Source organism: Lichenostomus cassidix, chromosome 1 (genome assembly GCF_008360975.1).
Source record: "Lichenostomus cassidix isolate B80296 chromosome 1, HeHo_3.0, whole genome shotgun sequence".
NCBI lineage: Eukaryota > Metazoa > Chordata > Aves > Passeriformes > Meliphagidae > Lichenostomus > Lichenostomus cassidix.
This window is the reverse complement of record NC_139479.1, coordinates 10341378-10358148: the sequence shown is the minus strand read 5'-3', so window position 1 is coordinate 10358148 and position 16771 is coordinate 10341378. Positions and strand designations below refer to the sequence as shown.

Sequence of the window (16771 nt, the reverse complement as noted above, 5' to 3'; positions counted from 1 at the left end):
GTTGCAAACAGTTTAAAATAAACAGACCAGTACAATTTCTTTGTTAAGTCTGATGAGTTTTTTTAATGAGAAACCTTGAAAATACTCTCTATTCAATACACTGATTGAATCAGATTTCTATTTTGTTGATAAATGCATATTTGGAAGAGCTTTACACGATGCAGACAATTTCTGTGACACATCTTGTCTTAAACATTCACATTATTCGGCATTGAGAAAATGACCACAAAGTATATTTACATCCATAGAAGTATTCCTTTTCCTGCAGAGACAAAAGAGACTGCAATTACCACTAGTTTCAAGTTAAGTGACCTGGGTAAGTTTATTAGCAGCCCATAGAAGTGACAGCTCTGCAAAAAGCAACGTCAGTTGCAGACTGTAGTTTATTCCCTACATCTTTTACACCCAATACAACCACTTGAGAAAGGAGAAAATGATACTGGGAAGCACAACATTTAACACTCTCTGGCCTAATGACCACCAGCCTCTCCTCACTTTAGCCATCTGAAACCTAAAGAAAAACCCTAGATTAAGAAGTGGAGTGAGGGGATGACAGAACCACCTTTCAGGATCCCCACAAATTGATGGAGGATATGATTCTTCACACATGAAACTGAGGAGGGAAGTGGACAGGCACATATAAACAGGAACAAAAAATGAAACATAAAAAGGGAGAAAGCTGATAGAGAAAAAACCCAAGGAACAGACAAGAGTCAATACAGAACAACATTACAGAAAAATATGCACCATACTCAGTACTGCAGAAAACATCAACTTCCATTTTTAAAATTTTGAATTAAGCTTTGGTGGCCTGCCTGTGTAAATTTCTTTGACATGAATAATTGCTATAATAGATGAACAAGTTATGCAGAGTGCCTGTCTTTTCTACCATTCCAGAAGAATTTGTTAACTTAAGGAAATGTAACATGGGTCTTGCTGATTCTGTGGTATCTTCTGACAAGTCTGTGCATGAATACTCACTCATGGGAGTGTTGCAAGACATCAAGGGGTTACACATCATATTATATTAACATTTATTTATGTTTATTACAATATAACACTGACACATTGAGGTTATCCATAACCACATGTGTACATCTACAGATGCTTGACCATGTGCCATAGTTAAGGAACTGCTCTGCCCAATTTCCTTGCAAAGCAGAAGACACTTAAAATAGAAAAATATCTGCCAACAACATAAATACATACAAACATGTACGTGTATGTAGATATATATGTATTTACACAGATTATGCTTTTTACATTCTTTTGCTTTTTGGGGCAGAGAGAGAAGAATGCCTTAAAATCAGATTTTTGTTTCTGTAACATGATTTGTTTTCTTTTAAGACCACAATAATCTTCTGTTAACACTATTTTGTCTCAGCCTCAATCTGACTTTGTGCAGAGATGTGCCTTAGATACTACGCAATGCACACATTTTGAAATGTTTTCATTCCACATTGACTTCAGCATTCTCTATTTAAAAATACTAATGGGATACAAAAAAAAAGGTCTGGTGAAAGGAAAGCCGTGAGCTTCCTCTCTTTCCATATGTCACAACTGGTGCAGCAAGAAACATTGCTAGGTAAGGCAATGTTTAAACAATCAACACTCAGATAAACCTTTCGCTATCCTGTCTGTGGAATTGCCTAAATAGCAATTCTCTATTAGATTTCTATATGGAAGTCTCGGTATTTCAGATTCACTTGTTCCATAATCTTGGGGCAGAAATAGGATAAGCCAAAAGAGATAATGGAAAGACAACAATATGAATACAATTGTTTGTTCTAAAATGCATTGATGCATTCCTGCCAAAATTCTTGTACAGCTTCAAAGGCCTTGAAGAGTATCCAATATCTTTACTCAATAAAAGCTTTAGAGTATCCTCTTCCCACAGAGAGCTCCAAACCAGTTGGGTTCAACACCCGAGAAACTACAGGTAACAGCAGGAAAATTGCAGCCATCTACACAAAACCTTCTCATGAACAAAATGAATTTCTGCTTAGAGCCACAGAATGGGCTGGGTGGCATGGGATTTTAAAGATCACCTAATTCCAAACACACCACCACAGGCAGGAACACCTTTCACTAGATTTGTATTTAATGTGTATATACATATAGGTATATATGTCTGTTAACATATTTTTATTTATTATTTATATTTCTTGTATCTATTGCTTTCCCTAAATTAAAAACCTAATAGCTACTCAGGAAATTCTTCTGTTGCCAACTCAATGTAGTATTCAAAGTTTGTACATTTGAAAAATGAATACTTACAGCTAATGAATATTCTATTCTAATAATGCAGCAGTCTTCATATTATCAGATAACTTTCATGCTCTTCAGTGCATTCTGGGCAGATGACAATTTTAAACTGATTTTTTCTAACAATTTAAAATTAAATTGGTACGCTAATGAACTACAATCACTCATAAGTCAGCCATAGCTACATTACAGTACAAACTCCTCCTAAAAACCACACTTCAGCTCTCTCTCCAAGGCTTAAAGTCATGACTTTGATAGGTTAACCAAAGCTGTGTTTGCATTCTGGACACCTTAGTTACTCAACGCAATGACACTGTCTGCAAAGGCAGGTTGGCAGTATTCAGGTCATCAGTCATAACACTTGTTTATTTTTGTTGGTCTGACACCAGGCCAGAAAATTTCAAATCCAAGTGATGAGATTAACGCAATTCTTGGCTGGAGCACGTGTAACTTTTTACATACAGCTGAGCATAAAAATACTGATTTTGTGATGATGGAGCTGGATGCCTCTTTCACAGAGCCTGTGACTGCAAAGCTTTGGCAAAAACATGTTAATCAACTGTGTGGCTTTATAGAATCAGCCTTGTATACAAAGTAAAGAGGTCCTTGACTACTAGGCAGTCTTTCCACAGCTGACACTGCATGGCTGGCTGATGGTGAAGTTACAAGTAAATGTCGCTTTCATCAGGTACAGGTACAGAAAAGAATGGTATAAATCTGAATATGAGACAAAATAAAAGAGGCATATTTTCTGAAACTTTCAGGAATAAGTAGTATTTGACTTTTCAAAGCATTTCACACAGAAGTCCCCATTCACAATTTTAGCTTTTTACAATACCTTATTTTTATTCTACGTGACAAATATCCTTCCAAATGTAAGTTACATATGCATGTTAAACACTTCAAGCAATCAGCATCTCTCTAAAGCCAAATCATTTCCTCACTGATCTGCCTTACTGTACTCCATTAAGATTGGTAGGATAAACTGCACTGATTTCATTTCCCTTTTAGGAAGCTATCCTCATAATCCTGCTTTAGAAGAAGAAGAAAAAAACCCACTAGGGCTCAAAGGCAGCTTCAATTTAAAATAGTTACTAACCCATTCTACTCTAAAAGAGGTTTGGATTGTTTCACTTCTCAAAAACAAAAAGATATTGTCCAACAACTCAAGGTAGGTGCAGCCTCCAAAATCTGTGTCCTTCTTTGCTTTAATAGACCTCTTCTTACAGGATTTATGGAGTTTTGTGGATAACTCAGTAAAGCAATAGCAAAAGAACTGTTGAAACATTCTCTACACTGCACTGAACTTGCTCTGGTATTTGTGCTGTGCTCAGGGCTCTTCACCTCCACCAGAACAGAAGATTGGAACTGACACCCACCCAACAATCTGAGTGTCTCAGACACACTACAAGAATGCAAAAGCCTTTCACCTGTCACAGTGGTTTCCTTTGCTTAGATACTGCAGCAAAGGAAGAGGTGTAGTATAAAGTCAGTTCTTTAACCAATCTCCCAATTTCTTTACTGTTAAGTAGTGGCAATGTCCATATGTTCTGTAGAAAGCAACAATATGGAGCATGCCCAGCTCTAAATTTAGTAACTAAAAATTTCAACCTTTTCAAACCAGTCTTTTGGTTTAACTCTCTCGAGTCATAGAAGGGCATCATTTACTAAGAACACGGGGTGGGGGGAAATCAAGGTCATATCTTCCCACAAATCCAATGCAGTCTTATATACAACAGCAGGTTAGACCATAGAAAAATCTAAAGTTTAAGATAACTTGATGTCTCCCTCTGGCCAGCGAAGCACAACTGCCACCAGAGTATTCTCCTGAGGTCAGTAAGTGACACACAGTGCCTGCCCTGGAAAAAGGAGCACAAAGTGAGAGATCTGTACATTTCTGAACTAGAAAAAAAAAGTTGAAAGCAGAAATATATAATGACATTGTAATCTGATGCCTTGATTCCGAAATCATAGCACAACTAGTCACACCCTCTGCTTCACCAAACAGCCCAGTGACTCCTTCAGAATTCTCACAACATTACTGCAAACAAACTCACAGCTCTAAGCATTTACACAACCAACACTCAAGTGTAAGCTTTGGGTTCCCTCTGCTTTTAAAGGAGAGGCAGGAGAAGGAAGGAGATGAAAACCTTTGACATTTTTTGTGCTGTTTAAGCACAAACCTTATTCTATTTAGTTCTGTGTCACTCCTCCCCTAGGATGGAAAGCAATGCTACACATTCAGCACATGAATGGCCAGATGAGCTGAGCAATAGCATAACAAACCTGTTAAGGCTGACTATAAATCATATGCAGACTCTCTGTTCCTTCCAACTGCTGGAGAAATATGCAAATTAAGTAATTAGATACCTCTGAGAAGCTTGTTCTTTGAGTCAGCATCAGCTTTAAAAAAGCAAAGGTAATTCACATTTTTAAAAAACCCAGATAATACAAAAATAATTGATGCTTATTTTCACTATTTCACACCACCAGAGTTCCATTACAGTGAACCAAACTCAGTACTGTTTAAAGTTTGGGGATTTTCTTGGCTGAAAAAACAACAGAATCTTTTTTTAAAAAACACTATTTACCTGAGAACCACAATCAAAAGAACTACCCCTTCTTGAGCCTTACTGATTCTCTGTTTTAGCCAGCTTCTGCCAAAAAGGGTTACTGGGCTCCACTCAGGGAATACACAAGACCTTGGATACTTGACACAAACTAATTCTCCATCACTGCCTATACAGTTTTACCTATGGAGTTACTCTTAATTCAATTATCTTATTACATATTTTGTCTAATTTTTAAATGGATTAAAAATAGGTTTCACACAAATTTAAACATTTGCAGAAGAAAATGTACATTTAACTCTCTACATACTTCCTCAAATACACGATCTCTATTACTTTGATTATTTGTCAGATCTCCACACCCAATCATTCACTTTGATGTGAAGAGCAATATTCTACACAGTTGAAAAGTAATGAAGTGACCACAGTCCATAGACAAAACAGTCTAATGAGAAACTGCCTTTATAATAACACATTTCCAAGTATGTGTGAGAGTGAAGACATTGTTTCTGTAGTTATCCATGCTCACTTCAACTGAATCAAGTCCAGAATAAATAGAAACTACACATATAAAAACCCAAAACCAGAACAGGTACACAACTAAGCCACAGGTTCAAACACTGTAGTATTGACTTTCTACTTATTATTCACTAAGTAAATTTTCAGTAACAATATCATGAAAGAATCATAAGCACGCTTAAATTTTATTAAAAATTCTCAACCCGATTTATTACAAAAAGCAACTTTAAAAATTCAAGTTATTATTTTCAAATAAGAGCCAAATATTTAAATGAAATCTCATTACTAGAAGCCAAAATGTTCCTAATTTACAAAATTTTTCATACAACTGCTTTTACCTAAATAAAACTGAACTGCCAAATGTATTTTACACTTTAAAGTCAGTTCTTAAATTACCAGCATTAACAAACATATCTCTCTAGTGAAGACTATATAATAAATACACCCTAGACTGGTCTGGGAATCAGTAGAAAGCCAACTTAGTAGTGAATTCTGGAATATTAGAACTGTTGATTAAGATGCTATTGAATGCTATTTCCAGAAAAAAAAAAAATCTTAAAACATCAAAGTGTAAAATATTTAACAGAAGGAAAAAAACACATGAAAAATTACAAACATACTTCACCCAAGTATCAAGCTTCTTACAAACTGGAACTGAGAACACAGGGCAATCTAACTCCCTTCTATGTGGAGACACAGAAATACAGTTACATGGGAAAAGCAATACTGAACATCCAAATCCATCCATTTTTTTGTCCAGCACACAGTGTCACAACTGAAAACACCAAGGAAACAGCAATCCCAGAAAAAGAGAGCTGGTTTTGATATTGTTGCTGAATTCTGAAAAAAAAATTTAAAAACCCTTTAGGAAATAAGTTTGGGGGGCGAATAAACAAAATCTTTGTCTAGGGAAGTATTTACCATCATAAAATGCCATGTGATAGTACACACTCTAGGTGCTTCCACAAGAGAAAATTGTCACAAAGGAAGTCTCTTCTGACTGTTTCATAATCACTTTAAACCAGTGAAAACACAACAATTCTGAAGAAAGAAGTTGCTTCTCCTTTCCTTTGAATGCTTGCTCCTCCCAACACACCACCACAAATCCAGAGACCAAATGGCAAAGTGGACATTACTAAAGCTAAACTGTGATTTATAAACACTAAATACTAATACTCCGTGTGGATTCACCTCAAAACCCCACAATAATTTGTGTCATAGTGAGACACAAAACTCAGAGAGAGAGACCAAATGTCACCATGGGATCTCACAGCAGACTCTCCCTTCAGGTGAGGCAGAAAAACGTATTAAAAATTAGACTTTTCCATTATGAAACCAGTCCAAGTCTTAGTTCTTTTATTCCATTTAGCATTATTTGCTTCTGATACTCACAGCAATCTCATAGTTGCAAGGAACTACACAACCAACAGTTCTGGTCGAAACCAATATATCTAGCTGGTCACACTTTACCCAGGGATTTAGACAGCGAAGGAAAACATGTAATATTTCCAGAAGTCTTATTTTGCAGGTTAAATGACAGAACAATCAGGACCTCTGTGAAATCTGAATGATCTATATTCAAGCAAGCCAGAAAACTAAACCTTGGAAAAGCGTTGATTGTTCTCAACTTCCTGAAAATCTGCCTTCCTGAATCTTCATTTTCTTTTTGATTTGGAAGAATTGGGAAAAGTTCTTAGCCTTGACCACAGGAAAAACACAGCCATCAAACCAGATTAGTTATGAATTTCAGGGATTAGCAAAAACGAACCACAGAACAGACAAACTAATCCAAAAAGCAGGGCAAACTATACAAAATACTTACATTGTGATTGAAAAATGTTAGTATTTTGAGATACACAGAACTGATATGAGTTTAATCCAGTGTCATGTAAGAATTAAAACATACATCTAAAGACAAGTTTGCAATCCTCACAGATCCCTCATGGAAAGTTATTCTGCAGAAAAATTTACAATCACAGTAATATACTCAGAAGTTACTCATCTTTGACTATTTCAAAAAACTAATACAAATGTGATGTACTTGAACATACGAGTAATAAAAACCTGCTATAATTCAACCTTGAGGTTTGCACCTTAGTAGACTCATTTAATGTTTAAGCAATCTTTTTTTTTCCATAGCTAGTGAAACCATTAACTGTTAAAGAACACCAATGCAATACAGCTATTTTACTGCTTTTTAAGAATGCATGATTGAAATAATCACAATACTTTCTGAATATTAAAAAAAAACCAACAAAAAACCAACAAAACCCCAATTTTTTGGTAGAGTACTTGTCTACTGGATAGTCTTCTAGTAGCATTCTGTCATATTGTACATACTATCAGGTAACCAAACAACTAAAATGCCCATGGTACATAATATGGGATCATCACTAGTCCTGAACAAATAATCCCAGACAAAGTTTTTCTGCTTGATTGACATTCATTATAGTATAATAAAAATTATTTATTATTATGTAACATGCTTACATAATTCATAAATTCTACTATATATACAGAAATAACTTGCCCTACAACTCTAAGTATACCATATACTTGCTGGGAAAACAAAACAAACATCACCCTCATTCCCCTATAAAACCAATTGTGGAAAAAAACAAAAAAACAAAACCAAACTCAGAAAAGCAGACAAAAGAAAGCCCTAAGCAAGTCTAAATGCATTCCCCTTAAGCATGTAGAGTTTTCATTTTCTGAACCAACTAAACAGCCTGTACCATAAATAGTTCCACTTAAAAAATGAGTGCAGCTTACATAAGCATGTGGCCATCAACCATTTTTCCTGATGGCACTACAACAGTGGCAAAAAGTATACAAACATGCTCAGTTCAGAAAGCAGCACTTAGGAACTAATTCAAAATATCCATAGTCCTTACTCCAAGGCTGACTGAGGCTATTAACAAAGCTTAAACTCCAATATTCCATGAATGGACAAGTGGATAGAGTAATCCAATGATTATGATCAGGAAAAGTTGTTCTGAGTAGCCCCAAAGCAGAAATTTGCTACCATCATGAGGACACAACTTCTCCCATAAGACACATTCTGTTCTTTCTGGAATCTGTGTTCTAGCACATAATCAAAACATAGGAACAAAAGATACCAAAATGTCAATGTCATAAGTACTTTCTTCTCATATGAATCACAGAAAACCACTTAAACCTTTTTCTTCCCTCTTCTTCTAGAGCCCTAAGTATTCACAAAAGCCTTATCTTTCAAGACTCTCAAAAAACAAGAGACATTTAGAGACTTTAGAATGTCATTCTTTAGACTTCTTTACAGGAAGCTGGATGAAACAATGATCTATGGTACAGATTTTAACAGGATTCTGTGGTGGTGGGGAAAGCTCATAAGGATTGCTTGCTTTTGTGGGGTCTTTCTAAAACTTAATTCACAGAAGAGAGTCAAACTTCTTTTGATCTTTTCCTGTCAGCTCCCCAACACCAGTCCCCCTTCAGCTAGCTCTCCAAGCCATCAAGTCCATGAACTGCAATTTCACAGGGATGGTGGCTTCAGTGAGCGCTGAACAACAATAAAACGTTTCCTCTGCCTCATCCAACCACCAAAGTGAGCAGAATCCCTCTTTCAGAAGATACGGATTTCTTGAAAGGTAAGAGAAGTAGGAGCTCTTCCTCAATCTCTGCGTTTCCAGGAGGGGAATCCTCCATCAGACTGGAGACAGCAGTCCACTAATGCTGTGTTTCAACCTCTCAGTAACAGATGGACATGAGAACAAACTGCACTGGGACTTCTGAAGATTTCTGAAGACAAAACCCAAGAACTGAACGATACAGATAAGAACCAAACAGCACAAGCCTCCATGCCCTGATCACATCTTGGGTAACATATGCTCTTAGGAGAAGCGCCATAAATTTTTGCTACAACTTTTACAGTAAATGTCTCAGCTAAGGAAAAGCAGCTTTTATGTGACTGGGTGTTCCTCCAGAAATAGAAGTACTGTTTATCACAGTACCAGAAACGTCTGTGTTGTTGGTACTAGTGCCTCCATGAGTAACAACAACAGAGATCACTGAAGATGCCTCAGTGTCCACATTACTACTGAAAGGTGTCACCCAGCTGATGGAACTGAGAACATCAAGACCTGCTGTAGAGAGCTGCTGAGAGGATTCTCTCCTCTCTTTGGAAAACTTCAAGCTGTCATCTACAGAAGCCATGTCCCTCTTACAGACCCCCTAGTCCTAGATGAAGGTGATTTTTTTGACTCTTTTTCTTTAATACAGTAGAACTTAATTTTTAAAGACAGACCAAAATAGCTGATCTTACTCAGGTCTCTCTTAGGCCTAAGGCTACCTTCAGCCTCATTTACCTCAACTCCCAAATCTTGAAAAGGATTGGCAGGTAGAACATTTACTTGACTTGGAACTTTCTTTAAAGCAAAAGAAGCATTTATTGCATCTAGAGGCTGGGCTTCAAAAGCAAAGAGGCAGGTTTCATTTAAGAGGATCTACATTCTGCCATTTATAAACTTAATTCAGCTGTAACAGATGTGGTAGAAACTCTTCACCCTGTCTGACCTCTCTTCCTTTAAACTGGATATTCCAAGAAAACAGTAACTTAAAAATGCTTGTTGCAGAAAGTGTCAATAAACTCAAACCAACACAGAAGGGAGTAGATGTGAACAGGAATGATTATCTCACTGTCATTGCCAGCTACTGAAACCAGTACACATTGAAGACTAGCAGCTTCAGTGTAAGAGCAAGAAAAAGTACAAGACTGCAAACATATTCCTGAGCAATTATTCAAAAAGCTATTAAACTCAAAATGCATGAAGCATTTTCAGACCAACAATGAGATTTGTTGTGAAACACCTGTATAAAACATTGATGCTCATGAAATTGGAACAGCAGGCAAACTTTTATAACCACATTTTCAGGATGCTGCCCAAACAGCGGGAAACAAAGCACTGATAAAAGACTACAATAGCTGTTCCCCTGTGCTGTCCATTTGAAACTTACTAATGAGTTGAAAAACGCACTCTAATGCGGGTTTAATAAAAGTACTGAGAGATGTAATTTTTAAAATATAATTTTATAAGTGTTCAAAGTTCAGCTACAACACTTACTCTGCAATTTCTAAAGTCACATTTGCATACTACCACATCACCCAGCAGCTAAAACTTGATTTTTACCAGGAAAGAACATACAGTGACTTTTCAGTAGCATGTCCAGAAAATAAGTTTTTAACACATTCAATCAGCAGTGAGAACAAGGATGATACTTGATGTAGTGCTTGCTAGTAGAAATTTAACCAGTTCATACTTTTTTGAGCACTTATGATGCAATAGGGTGAAATTGTACCAAATTAACACATTTCTGATCCAACATTAGCACGATGGCAGTGAGAATTACTACTCCTTCAAGATAATCCTAAGAACTTCAGGAAAAAAAAGGCAGATACACTTTAATGCAATGCTCTGCAAAAGCCTAGTGCCTGGCTTACTATTTCTGCAAGCTGAAGTTCAAGAACATACACATGAAAGCCAAGTTCTGTATTTCTTTCCTAACTTGCACAACATCTAGGTAAAAAAAAAAAAAAAAGCCAACAAAACCCAACCACCTCCTATTTATCAACTATTATTGATGCTATGCCCAACGTGAAAGAACAAAACAAATCAGTAGCTCTTTCAAGTGCTAGGAAGAAATGCCCACATCTTGAGTCAAGCCAAAGTATACAAACTCCCCACTGAACACAAAGAATTACACTCAAGGATTTATACCAATGTGACAAATAACATACAGAGAACAAGCCCAGCCTTTTGCCAGCCATTTTCTAATGCAGCTGTGATACTGTAAACCAGGAAGAATTGTTCAAACAGATGAAACTTGAGGGCAAATCACCTTAGAATATAACCAAGGAATGGAAAAATGTAAGCTTAAAGCTGCAACAATTAAAACACCAGCACCGCTGTAGATCTTTTTACCAAATCTGGTAAGAAACAGTCAATACTGAATGCAGTTTATTAAATCATTCAGGATTTTTCCTGCCACAACATCCAAGACAAATACTGATAATAACAGCGGTTTTTTTTTTTCTAAAAACTCTCCATTTGTCCCTAGATCAAACATGATTTCACAGAAATTGATCCACTTTTCAAATTAATATACACTTTAATGGATATGCAATTTCATTTGAAAGAAAGTATTTCATTGTGAGTGTGGGACAAGACTGATTGAACAGAATCTGCTAAAAGGTATTCTCAAGAAAACACTCCTAATGATCCACCAGCAAGCCCACATGCAGGTAGGAAAACATCTGTGCTTGAGCTGTGACAGCCAGGCTGCTCAACACGACTCTAGCAGAATGACCTCTGTCTCTCTCTCTCATTTGTGACTTTGCTATTTGCTTTAAAAGCCCCCTAGTTTATACAACTCTCTGAAAAGAGCAAAAGGAGAAGTAATTTTCCTTGCAATAGAGCTAGATAGGGACAAAACCTGTAATTCAATGCTTTTAAAATACCACCACTTTGAATTCAGGCCATTAATAAAATAAAGCCCACCAGGAACTGAGTAACTAAGGCTTCTTGAAAACACAAAGCTGCATATAACCTCAACAGAGATGGCATTTTTCACTTTTATACTGTAGTGCTATGCTGGCTACTGTGAAACAATCCTTGAAAAGGGAGAAACATTCAACACAGTAATCAATGCGGTGTAAGAATACTGTAAATGTTACTTCCTCTCTGACATTCAGCTGAGACAGACAGTGTGATCTATTGAGCATAATTAATCTTCAAAAAGAAAAAAAGGACAAGAAGAATACCAAACAATAAGAACTTACTACACAACTTGAACTGTATCAGTAATACAGTAGCACTGTCTCACCTTAGTAGATACTGAATTTTGTGATGTGTATTTCAGATTCCCAGGTCAATAAAAATGCCTCAGTGATGTTTTTTTCTAAAGTTGTGCATGTGAGTCTCCTGGATACCAATACCACAGTGCCACCTCAAACACTGACTGACAGAGCACAGAAGTTGCTGACCAATCATCCTCCTCACACAGAATAGGAGATGCTTAGGATGGATATTCAGTACCACAGACCCACCTATAATATCACCATTTGTCTGGAGCTGGAGAGAGCAATTTGCTAAGTGTTTTGTGCACATTCCCAATTTGAAAGCCTTTCAAAGGACAACTTTGACTGACACTTGCAGGTCTGGTGGACTACAAGAACCTTTTGCAGCAGTGTTTTCAACCAACACCTCGAACATTTGCACACGCAAGTCTAAACAAGTATTTCCAAACTCATCTTTCCATTTACGGCGAGAGCTTCACCCGTGAGAACTGGCACCGTGACATCATCACACATTCAACCTCTGCAAAACTGTTCTCAATCCCTCACAAGAACAAGACAGTCAATATTGCCCTCCAGACAGTATTTTAGTCTACTATGCCCATAGAGAAATAAGTCTGCAGAAAATCTGTACCATATAGAAAACGGAAAGAGTTCCAACTTGAAAAAAAAACCAACAATAATAGAAAACTGGCAAGCATTTGAAAGTAAATCCCTAATACTAGTTTACTGCACTAGGTAACACCAAAAATTTTCAGTTCAGCTTTATTTTTCTGTTTGAGTAAAGACAGTAACAGGGACAGGAAAAGATACTGCAAAACCACAGGTCACAGACACATATTTCTACCATGTACCCTAAAACACTTGCTGTCAAAAGCAGTCCAAAAGGTGCTTATGATAATGTTTCAGGCTCTGTATGAACCCTCTCTTAGTTTAACACTCCATTTGTCACCTGCCTTTTAACCATACCAGGGTAAGAGAAATAACTTCCACCTCAAACACCTGTAGTTACACTTTACTTGCACTTATGTGTGCACATGCAGGTACAAACACACCAGGCACTGCACCCACTTCAGCTCTCAGCACTGGGAACAGCAGCATCACAGATGCTCCCAGAGCAGAATGTGTCATACCATAGTTGAGTTGGATGACTAAGCACACACGATACACTTGACATTATCCAAAACTTACTAGATTTGATCTTTTACTCAATGACTTGATCATCACTAAAATACCTTTGGTGTCAAAAAAGTAAATCAAAGGCTTTTGCTTGTGTTAGTGATTTTGCTGAAACATTGCAGCTGTGAAAGTAGGGATTTGAAAGTCCTCCCAGCTGAAGACACAGCTCTTTGAAAAATAATTCAGTAAAACATCTTAGGTTTCCTATTTATTATGTACTGCAGCACATGCCCACACAACTCTTGCCCTAACCAAGAATACTTTTGGCAGGTCATACTTTGAGGCTACTTATGCTGCTTACAAATACACACAAAATGAATCATCACAGGTTTGAAGTCAGGAGAAAGCGTCTATAGACCAGTGCAACCAAAAACTTAATTTAAGCACTACTAATTCTTGTGAAGGGACAGAAGTGAGTTATTACCAGATAACCCATAGAATCACATTAATGTATTCTCTTGGATCACTTAAAAGGAGTCTTTCTTCATTAGGATTACCTTTTACTCTGCAACTCAACAGAGAGACACCAGCACAGACATCACCAAAGCTGGTTGAAAGTATAATGTTTTCACAATACCTATTCAACTTATCAAGTTTTCCTCAAGATGAAAACTCTTGGAAAGAAAAAGGAGCCTCAAATAGATCCAGGAAACAAGAACAGACACAGATCTGACAATACCCTCTTTACGTTTACCTACAATCACTGACTGTAAAGGTTATGACCCAAGCCGAAAAAAATTACATCATAAAAGTATAAATTCATAGTAAGAATACATCACACTTATCCAGCTACCTGTCTTTGAACCAAATGATTCAAGGTTAAAGGCAGGCTTAAATGCCAACTTTATTATTCTTCACTAATGTGTGCCAAATTTGGTATGTTGGCAATTTCATGGATTGAATGGATGGAACTGAAACAGTCTACATATACATTAATACAGACTGTTATGGCACTCTTCAGATTGCTGCTATCAACACACACCATTCACAAGGCAGGACAAAGGGCAAGCTTTAACAAATATTGTGAAACACTTTATTTTTAAGAATCCTGTTCCTCTCTCTCTACAAAGAGGAAATGAATTTAACATTTCTTCTTTTTACATGAAATATGTTAACTGCAAATATACTTAAGGAGGGGCAGAAGAAAGTATTGCTTTTCTCACAGATCCAGAAAACAAAATTAAAGTTACCAGAACAGTAACTGCCATTTGACCATGCAAGCTTTACCTGTAAGTTTTAGGAGTTCTGTTATACTAAGTCTTCTGGAAACATTAGTGGTCAGGTGGACCTGCTACAGAACAAAAGCCCATAAACACTACTAAATTTTGTCACAGTAAAGGCCAGCACTAAAATTAAAAAACACATATTGACACATCAGCTGGATAGGTTAACCCGACCACTCTAAATATTTATTTAGAATGGAAGAAGAATAGCATCTTCAAACTAGTTAGCACTGAGACCCTCCATGACAGTTTTATGCATGTTTACCTGAACACAGTGTCTTACTTTAACTTTTTCTATTGCTTTCCAAGTGTGGCATATCTGAGACATTCCATTTTTTTGGATACAGGGAATCTCAACCAAACCCTGAAGTACAGATACTCCCAAACCGTCTAAGCAATTGCATTTCGTCTCCTTGTTTTCTCCTTGCCAAAGCCAGGGAAACAACGGCCAATATCATGTTACAAGTTATGTCTGAACAAGGGGAGAAAAGCACAGCGACTGCACAGTCCTACAGTAACACTGAACAGTATCAAGCCATAAATAAGAGCTGCATCCATCCACCATATCCACCTATATTAAAAAAACCCAACTAAAATGAAACTCGAGATAATCTTCCTCAGGGCCAATACAGTCGATAAGATCGCAAATCCGACCTGAAGCCAAGATTCTGGACAGAGCATAGCCAAGGCCTTGCTACCTTTGGGGGCCTTCTATTTCTATCGCCAAGGCACAGCAGCAGTAGCAGCAGCATCGCGCTGCAGTCACGTCCAAGGGCCAGTGGCAGCGTTTACCTGTGAATCCATTTGCTTTTTACTAATTTATTAATTTATTCTTACGCAGCGAGAGCAGCATCAGTGGCCCAGCAGACAGCACAGCCCCCGCTGAGGGGACAGCCGCACGGGATCCCCGGGCAGCCCGCCCGCCCCGCTCCGCAAAGGGCTTCAAAAACAAAGACCAAAGTTTTCCCTGCTCGGTGCGTGGGAGTGCGGCAGCAAAACAGGAGCCAGGATCAACACGAGCCGCCTCCCGGCACCACACCCGGGCCCACGCAGGGCAGGACAGCCCCTGCTCCGCGGGGCAGCCCGGCTGTGTCCCCCGGGACGGCTGAGCCCGCTCCCACCGGGAGCAGGAGACACCCACAGCCCGGCGGGACGGGGGGAGCCGGGGGTGTCCCTCCAGCCTCCCTCACCGACCCCCGGCAGCGGGGCGGCCCTGCCCGCCCCCAATTCACCCCCCGCGCCTCTCCCTCGGCGCCGCCCCCCCTCACCGTGCTGCGCTGGGGGCTCGGCTCCGGCTGCGGCTGCGGCTCCGGCGGCTGCATTCCCACCCCTCGGCTCTGCCCCGGGCCCCGCTGCGGGGGCCCCCCCGCTCCTCCTGAGGCAGGGGCACGGAGAGGCGCGTGTCCCGGCGGGCCGGGCGCGGGGAGCGCGGGCTGGAGCGGGACGCGGTCCGGAGCGCGGCCGGGAAGCGCTTCCGGGCTCAGTGCGGGGCGCTGGGGCCGCCGGGCGGGGCGGGGCCCCGGCTGCGCCCAACGGCATCCGACATGGCGCGGCCCGCGCGCCGGACCGCGCCGCTCTCGCGAGACTTGGCGGCGGCGGCTGCAGTGGGGGGAAGAGGGGGGTTCGAAGGCGCGCGGCAACGAGGGGGGAAGGCGTGGCGGGGGCGTGTCCATGGGCGTGGCCAGCCGGGACGGGGCGGAGCCAGAGCCGGGCGGGGCGAGGGGCGGGGCCTGGCCAGTGTGAGGGGGCGGCTCGGGGTCCGTGTGGGTGGCTGAGGGTCCGTGTGGGTGGCTGAGGGTCCGTGTGGGTGGCTCGGGGTCCGTGTGGGTGGCTCGGGTCCGTGTGGGTGGCTCAGGGCCGGGGGTTCCCTGCTGTCCTTCCTCCGCCCTGTCACCGCGGGGGTCACTGAGCGCCTTTCAATGAAGCTTCCCCGGAGCCGGGGCGGGGCACAGCGCTGGGTGCCAGAGGCGTTTGGGAGCTATCGACCCTCGGCCCGGGTTTCCCCCTCCAGGGAAGCCTGAGGGTGGTTGGGCGGTGACTGCAACTAGGGTGTTGTTTTCTGACTACTGGCAGTAGCAATGAAGTGTGTGGACACGATGGTTGCGGCCCAGTTCACGGAATCACAGGATGGGTCCGGTTGGAAGCAACCACAGTGGGTCGTCTGGCCCAGGCTCTGTGCCCATGCA

The 16771-nt window shown here is 40.0% G+C and overlaps 1 protein-coding gene across 5 annotated transcripts in view; it reads right to left on the bottom strand.

Moving 5' to 3' along the window:
* The window catches only part of TAB3 (TGF-beta activated kinase 1 (MAP3K7) binding protein 3), a 44163-nt gene extending 28000 nt beyond the window's left edge, over positions 1 to 16163 (bottom strand). For 4 of the 5 annotated variants that reach the window (XM_085049868.1, XM_085049882.1, XM_085049889.1 and 1 more), the window contains exon 1: positions 15854 to 16160. The gene's annotated coding sequence lies outside the window, so the exon portion shown is untranslated. Of the gene's footprint in view, positions 1 to 15853 lie in introns of all 5 variants that reach the window. The other variant, XR_014849599.1, reaches the window with a different exon arrangement.
* Between the last annotated feature and the right edge of the window lie 608 nt (positions 16164 to 16771).